Source organism: Dipodomys spectabilis, unplaced genomic scaffold (genome assembly GCF_019054845.1).
Source record: "Dipodomys spectabilis isolate Male_0828 unplaced genomic scaffold, ASM1905484v1 ptg000230l, whole genome shotgun sequence".
Taxonomy (NCBI): domain Eukaryota; kingdom Metazoa; phylum Chordata; class Mammalia; order Rodentia; family Heteromyidae; genus Dipodomys; species Dipodomys spectabilis.
Genome location: NW_024870907.1, coordinates 2,465,082 through 2,473,565, shown reverse-complemented (window position 1 = coordinate 2,473,565; position 8,484 = coordinate 2,465,082).

Sequence of the window (8,484 nt, the reverse complement as noted above, 5' to 3'; positions counted from 1 at the left end):
GCTGTGGAGGGTGGAGGCCACTGTGCTCTCTGCCCTCCTCCATGGCCTAGGCCCCCGCAGGTCCCCTCCTCCTGGCCTGGCCTAGCCTGCCCACCACCTTGAGCTCTCTATCTTGTCTGCCATTGGTCCCATCGCCCTAGGGGATGAGGCCGACAGACCCAGCCTCCATCCTAGTACCTCAGGCCGCCTCTTTCCCTGTGGTGTCCTGGCGTGGCTTGGTGTCTGGCCTTTGCTGGCTGGCTGTAGCTCAAGCCAAGATGGACAGCTGCTCCCCAGTATCCGGCTCCAAGCCTTTTTGCTCTTTCAGACGCTAGCAAGACCCCTCATTTCATCCTCCAGAGCACCCTGCCGGTCACAGCAACCATTTTCTGGGTAGACGGCATCCTGGTCGCATGGACTGTCACATTCTGCCCTCCCTCCCCAGCTCTGTCTCTTTGCCCTTGCCTCTTGCTGGTTCAACAACCAGTCTTCTCTCTTTACCTCTAAGCTTCTCCAGAGGTTTTTGGGGAGTCCTTACAATGTGACCAGGGATGGCAGGGAACCAAAGACACAGGGCAGACCCTGCTCAACAGCATTGGCTCCCAGGCCCCCATGGAGTCCCTTCCTCTCTGCAGGTTAGGCCCTCTAAGCAGGGATGGCAGAAAACTTGTGGTGGAGGATGGGTGTGGACTTCTGGTTGTTGTTGGTGTGGTTTGTGCAGGTACAGGGGCATGAACTGGGTGCTGTCCCTCAGTGGTTTTTTTTGCACAAGGATGGGGCTCTGCCACTAGAGCCACAGCTCCACTTCTGGCCTTTTGGTGGTTAATTGGAGTGCCATAGACTTTCCGGCCTGGGCTGGCTTTGAACCACAATCTTCGCATCTCAGTTTCCTGAGTGGCTAAGATTACACACCGAGTGTGAACACAGAGCATGAGGGCTCTGGGGATCCTCGCAGGGGGAGGGGAGAGGCCGGTGCTCCCAGAGGCTGGCTTTAATCAACTCCAGGCCTGCAGAGGGGGGAAGCTGCCAGTGCAGAGCTTTCTTCCAGGCACCTCCTCCAGCTGCCTGACAGAGGCCAGGCCCAGGTTAAAAGCCAAAGCCAGGATGAGCAGGAGGAGGCCTCCACCTCCCTTCCCTGTCCTCCTGTGTCCTGAGCCTCTGACTCTGGCTGGGACTTTTCCAGCCCTTCCCAGGGAAGCCAGGGGAGTCTGGTATGGGCTTTGCCATGCCCTGCCATAGGCCTTCCCACCACAGCTCTCTGCGGCTGCTCTGGCCCCACAACCTCTCTCTCTCCTTGCATTCTTTTCCTAAAGTACCCGAAGGATGATTTTAAAACCTGCTTGGAGTGATTCTCTCCTCGGCTCAGAACCTCCCTCAGCTCCTACTTAATTTGAGATCAAATCCCAGCTCCTGCCAGGTGCCAGTGGCTTGCACCTGTAATCAGCTACTCAGGAAGCTGAGATCTGAGGACTGTGGTTCAAAGCCAGCCCAGGCAGGAAAGTCCATGAGACTCTTTTTTTCTTTTTTTAATTGTGAAAATACTGTATAGAGGGATTACACTTACATGGGCAGGATAATGAGCACATTTCTTATCAAACATTGTTGCCTCCTCCTTTGTTTCCCCTTCCCATCCCTTCCTACCTTCCCCGCCTCCACCCCCTCTGTGAGAATCTTGTCTCCAATGAGCCACCAGAAAACCAGAAGTGGTGCTGTGGCTCAAGTGGTAAAGTGCTCTTCTTGAGCTGAAGAGCTCAGGGACAGCACACAGGCCCAGAGTTCAAGCCCCATGACTGACAAAAACAAGAAACAACCCAGCTCCTCCAGTGGCTCCTTCGTGATTCCCTTGGGGGTTGACAATCCCTCCTTTGGGGACACAGACATTGCCAGCACGATGCCCAGCCCAGCCTGGGACAAGGCTGGGGCCAGTGGGCACAGAGGCCTCCACTGAGCTAAGCTAAGAGAAGCAGGGAAGGGGAGGAGGGAAAGGGTGCAGGGTCTCTAAAAGGGGTTTCCAAACATGAGAGGTGGAAGAAGAATGTTCTGGGACTCTGGGCAGACAGAAAAGACCAACACTTGGTCTTTGGCTTCAGGATAGCAAGTTGATTGGTGTCCATATCAGTGGGTAAGAAAGAAGGAGGGATAGAAGGACCTTGAAGCTTCTGTGTGTGGCCTGGACCTGCCGGGTAGGGACTTGCCCTCCCTCCCAGGAGCTGCCCGTTGCTAGTTCTTAGCGCTTAAGCACGCTTGACATCCTCAAGATCCCCACCCTAGGCCTCCCCCCCCAAGGGTGGTAAATAGCTAGAAACTGATGCCCCCCCCCAGTAGGCTCCAAATGCACCCCCCCAGTGCTTGCATGAGAAAAATCACCCCCTGGAAATCAAGCCCAGAGCTTCAAGTGGATATGGGGAGTCGTGCCCCTCCTCTGCAGAAATTTCCAGAGGATTCTGTGCAGCAGTTTCCATGGGAACATGTGCCTGTTACCACCCATCCTCCATGGAACTGGGGTTCCCTTCCCAGCCCGTATCGCAGGAGGTGTGGGGGGCCTGGGCTGGGGAGAGACAACGCTCTGGCCACCAGCCTTCACTAACGTGAAATCAAGTTACAGGCAAAACCAGCCTCTTTTTTTTTTTCTTCCTCCCCCATCGAATTTAAAGGCCATGCCCCAGCGTAAGGATGCCTTTGGGATTCCAGGAATGGATTTTTACATGGTTCAATAGTTTTCTTGGTAGACAGCTCCTCCACCAGAGGTGGGCAATGGCCGTGGCCCAGCCGGGTTGAATGGGACCTTGCCGCCCCTCCTGGTCCCCGAGGCTGGCGTTTTCCCACCCGAGGGACATCTCCTCTCTGAATCCAGACTCCAGCACCGGAGACATTGTCATCTGAGATGCTGTCCTTTCTGGCTGCTCTGAATGTGACTGAGCTTGGGTCAGGCCCTGCTCTCTGAACTTGGCCTCAGCCTGGGTTTTCACAAGGCATAGGCACACATGGAAGGGAAACATTTCAACCAATGCAAGGTGTGATTTGCTCAAATGAACTTGCTAGATACCAGGCTCATTGGGCTGACAAAAAGGGCTTCCTTTTTGCTCTTTTGTTCATTTATTTGTGTGTGGGTGTGCGCGTGTACGTGTATGTGCCAGTACTGGGGCTTGAACTCATGGCCTGGGAGCTGTCTCTTAGCTTTTTCACTCCAGGCTGGCACTCTACCACTTGACCACTTGAACCACAGTTCTACCTCCAGCTCTTGTTTTTGGGGTTTTTTTTGGGTCCCGTCATGGGGCCTGAACTCTGGGCCTGGGCGCTGTCCCTCAGCTCTTCAGCTCAAGGCTAGCGCTCTACCACTTGAGCCACAGTGCCACTTCCGGCTTTTTTTCTTTTTGCTTACCTGGTGCTGAGGAATCAAACCCAGGGCCTCATGCATGCCAGGCAAGCGCTCTACCACTGAGCCACCTTCCCAGCCCCTACCTCCAGCTTTTTAGTGGTGAATTGGAGAGAGAATTCTCTGAGACTGACTCTGAACCATGATCCTCAGATCTCAGCCTCCTGAGCAGCTAGAAGGGATCTCTGGAACCCAGAGTGTGGACATTGTATTTCAACACAAACATGGTTGTCAGCCAAAGAGCTTCCCTTTCTCAGCGTCTATCGGCAATACCTCATTTAATTCTAAAACAGTCTTGAGTTGTAGGAGGCTGATCTTGCCCAAGTTACCAAAGCAGAAACTACAGCTCAGAGAAGTTTACTGGCTAAAGATCACACAGCCCAGAATGGGCAGCCCTGGGCTGGCTCCAAATATGCACAATTCTGCCACCACGGACCAGATAAAGGAGTGAAAGAACAGTCAGGCCAGGCGCCGGTGGGTCACGCCTATAATCCTAGCTACTTAGGAGGCTGAGATCTGAGGATTGAGGTTCAAAGCCAGTAGGAAAGTCTGTAAGACACTTATCTCCAGTAAACCACCAGAAAACTGGAAGTGGCACTGTGGCTTAAGTGGTAGAGTGCTAGCCTCGAGTTGAAGAGCTAAGGGACAGCTCCCAGGCCCACAGTTCAAGCTTCACAACCAACAAAACGAAGAAGAAGAAGAAGAAGAAGAAGAAGAAGAAGAAGAAGAAGAGGAGGAGGAGGAGGAGGAGGAGGAGGAGGAGGAGGAGGAGGAGGAGGAGGAGGAGGAGGAGGAGGAGGAGGAGGAGGAGGAGGAGGAGGAGGAGGAGGAGGAGGAAGAGGAGGAGGAGGAGGAGGAGGAGGAGGAGGAGGAGGAGGGAGAAGAAGAAGAAAAAGAAGGAGGGGGAGGGGAGGAGAAGAAGGAGAGGAGGAAGAGGAGGAAGAGGCAGGAGGCAGGAGGCAGGGATGGAACTGAGTCATCAAAGGGGACTTGGTGCTCCCAGAGCCATGGGAGCCCATGAAAGGAAAATTTCCTTCAGATGTGGCTGGTCAGTCACCTTCCCAATTGCTCAGCAGTATTTTCTCCAAATCATGTGTGGTGGGGGTGGAGAGACAGGTGGCAGATCCTCCTGCCTCCCTTGACTGTCTCTTTGGAGGAAGGTCGGGGGGCGGGGTGTAGTTGCACTTGTACCTGACATGAGGCCTAGCAGCTCAGACATTTACATCTCAGGTCACCCCTTGAAATTCCCAGGCTTGCTAGGTATCCGTAGCTCACACCTGTAATCCTAGCTACTCAGGAGGCTGAGATCTGAGCATCGAGGTCAAAGCCAGTCCAGGCTTATCTCCAATAAACCACCAGAAAACCGAAAGTGGCGCTGTGGCTCAAGTGGTAGAGCACTCTCCTTGAGCTGAAGAGCTGAGGGACAGCACCGAAGCCCAGAGTTCAAGCCCCACAACTGACAAAAAAAAAGAAAAAAGAAAAAGAAACTCCCAGGCTCTGCAGGCCTGGAGGTGTAAGCCACTTCTTCAAGGCATCATAATCTTAACAGCACCACCATGATTGGCATTGTTTTGCCTTTATAGCCCTCTCATTGCCTGAGAGCTAGCTCCCTGTGCAACTGGTAATGTCTGCAGTGGTTCCCATTCCTTGACGGACATCCAAACTGCCTGACCTCTCGTCCCTGAACCCACACCATGGGGCCAGGTCTGACCTGGGGACTGCTTTTCTCCCAGATTTTTCTCTTTTTTTTTTCCCCCATCAAGACCACTCATCAGAGCCCCCTCCAACGCCTTATCCTTCCAGGACTTCCTCATATCTCTAGACCAAATCAGTCTTCCTATACCACAGATGCGGCACTCTCCCCTTAAAGCCCCGTGATACCTTATGGTTATGGTCAGAGTCATCTCAACAAGAGGCCAAGACCATTCAGTGGTAAGAATATTCTTTTTGCTGTGCACCAGTGGCTCACACCTGTAATCCTAGCTACTAGGAGTCTGAAGTCTGTGGACCAAGGTTTGCAGCTAGCCCAGGCAGAAAAGTTTGTGAGACTCTTATTCCCATTAACAACCCACAGAGCTACAAGTGGAGCTATTAGAGTGCTAGCCTTGAGCACAAGCTCAGGGACAGTGCCAGCCTTTGAGTTCAAGCCTCAGGACTGGTGCGTGTACATGCGCACACACACACAGAATAGAAAAGAATTTGTCTTTTCAACAAATGGTGCTGGGAGAACTGGATATTCACAAGCCCGAGAGAGGCTGGATCCCTACCTCACATCCCACACTCAGCCTCACTGCGGCCCCCAGGGTCTGAGGACTGAGCATGGATCCTTAGCCCAGCACCCATCAGGGCTCCTTCCTTCATTCTTTTGACAACGTTGGACCAGCTCTGACTACACGCCAGGGCCCTGTGCTGAGACGGGGATAAGAGACCGATGACACTGTCCTCACAGCCCACAGCTCATTTTTCAACAGTTTCCCACTGGCTCCAAATCGTCCCAAACCCTATCTATGCCTTTCTTCCCCAAGATGCCTGATTGTTTGTTTCCAAACTTGTACTCCTCTTCCTCTCTGCCCCTGGCCCCCAAGACTCTTAGCTCTTCACTGGAAGAATTCTTGCTCAAATGTCCTCTGTGACACCTCCATGATGCCTCTAGAAGCCCCTCTCCCCACTGAGTGTTTATTTGTTCCTCTAGTTGCTCGGCATGGAATCAGTTTCCACAATGCATCCTCCTAGGGGGAGGCCACGCTTCCCCGGTGTGGAGAACACCTTATTTGTCTCTCTTTGTCTGTGCCTGACTCATAGTCAGGGCCCAAGAGCCATTTGTTTATAGGATAAATGAGTCTGCTCCTCGGCTGGCCATTCAGCGCCTGCTTTTGCTGAAGAGGAAGCCATTTTTTTATTTTTTGCATTTTCTAAGAAGTGATCTCTAATTAGTAGGTGACCCATTTTACACAGGTAAAGGTTGAAGCAGACTTCCTGCTGGATCCCCAGAACCAGGAGAGGCCAGGCAATAAGCATGCAGGTCCTGGAGACCAGCACTTGCCTATCTGGCAAGGAGAAAAGGCTCTGGGCCCAGACATGGGGGAGAGGCCAGCAGCCCCTCCCCCAGCCCCTCTCCCCCCTCAACTCCTGGCTGCCAAGGCTGACAAGAGGCCTCGCTGACAGGAGATGACATGAGCCTGCAGACGGTGCAGCAGGGGCCTTGATCTCTGTTAGGGTGGCTCTGCTAATTGATCCCAGAAGCCCCTGTCCCTGCCAAGGGACACTTCAGCCGGCTCAGCAATGTCCTCTCCCCTCACCAGATGGCCTCCCCTCCGGTCTCAGCTGCCTCTGGGTGAGTCCAGACACCCCTGACAGACAAGGTCTCCAAATAACCAGCAGGATTGAGTCCAGCCAGGGCTGTGTGAGCACTGGAGAAGCCATCTGGGGTCCCTTGTTCAAGCCAGGTCACAGCCACTCTTGGGTGCTGGATAGGTTGGGGAGGCTCAGACGTGCTCAGTCAGGATCTAGCGTCAACTGTCCCCCAACCTTCCCGCAGCCCCCTACAGAAACTGCCCCCTGCAGTGAGACCCTGACTGCTGCCCACTGGGGCACAGCCAGGATCGTTGCTGGCCACTGCGGGTCAGGATCAGTGCGCAGCCTGAGTCTCCGGGAGGAGGGCACAAGCTGGGGTCACGTGACCAGACTAAGCAGACAAACGGAAGCCAGGCACCTCCCTGAACCCCTGTGAGGATTATCTCTGCCTCTTAGGGGAAGTGAGCATGCTGGGAGGGCAGGGAGAGAACTGCCCCAGGCTGCCTGGTTCCAACCCTCCTTACCCCCCAAATCTCAGTGTTCTGGGTGTCCTGGCTTCATGGGTTTGAGACTGCTTTAAGTGCTCTGTCCTTCACTGCCCTACTTTAGGGGACACCTGAGGGGTATGGGATTTGTTTGTGTGTGTGAATGTGTGCCTGCATGTGTACACATGTGTTGGTACTGGGCTTGAACTCAGTAGACACTGTCCTTGAGCTTTTTTGTTTAAGGCTAGCACTCTACCACTTGAGCCATAGCTTTACTTCTGGCTTTTTGGGTGGTTGACTTGAGATAAGCATCTTATAGGCTTTGGGTATCAGTGGCTCACACCTGTAACCCTAGCTACTCAGGAAGCTGAGATCTGAGGATCATGGTTCAAAGCCAGCCCATGTAGGAAAGTCCATGAAACTCTTTTTTTTTTTTTTTGGTCGGCCGTGGGGCTTGAACTCTGGGCCTGGGCGCTGTCCCTCAGCTCTTCAGCTCAAGGCGAGCGCTCTACCACTTGAGCTACAGTGCCACTTCCGGTTTTCTGGTGGTTTATTGGAGATAGGAGTCTCACGGTCTCTCCTGCCCGGGCTGGCTTTGAACCGTGATCCTCAGATCTCAGCCTCCTGAGTAGCTAGGATTACAGGTGTGAGCCACCAGCGCCTGGCCCATGAAACTCTTATCTCCAATAAGCCACTAGAAAACTGGAAGTGGCGCTATGGCTTAAGAGGCAGAGTGCTAGCCTTGAGCTGAAGAGCTGAGGGTTAGCGCCCAGACCCAGAGTTCAAGCCCCATGACCAACAACAACAAAAAAAGAGGGATATATGGGGCCAGTGCCAGTGGCTCACATCTGTAATCCTAGTTGCTTAGGAGGCTGAGATCAGCAGGATTGCAGTTTGAGACCAGCCTGTGCACACATGTGCACACGCATACAGGCATGCATGTGCACGCACACACACACACATACATAGACACACTTACAGAGACCTTCTTAATCTATAGCTGGATGTGGTGGCATGCGTCTCATCCTAGCTATGTTGGGAAGCCTAAAATAGGTAGAGCATGGTTCAGATGTATACCTGGGCAGGAAGTAAGACCCTATCTCAAAAATAAGCAGTCCAAAAAGGGCTGGAGGCATGGCTCAGCAGTAGAGCACTTGCCTAGCAAGCATAAAACACTGAGTTCAAATCTCAGTACCATAAAAAAAAAAAAAAGAACAGAAAGAAGAAGACAATGTGGTAAGAAAGCAAAGACAGGTTGGATGATGGAGAAAAGGGTTGTAGCCAGGAAATAAAACACATTCTCTTCCTATGCTCAGAAGGAGCGTGGCCTTAGACCCCTGGGCTTTCTGA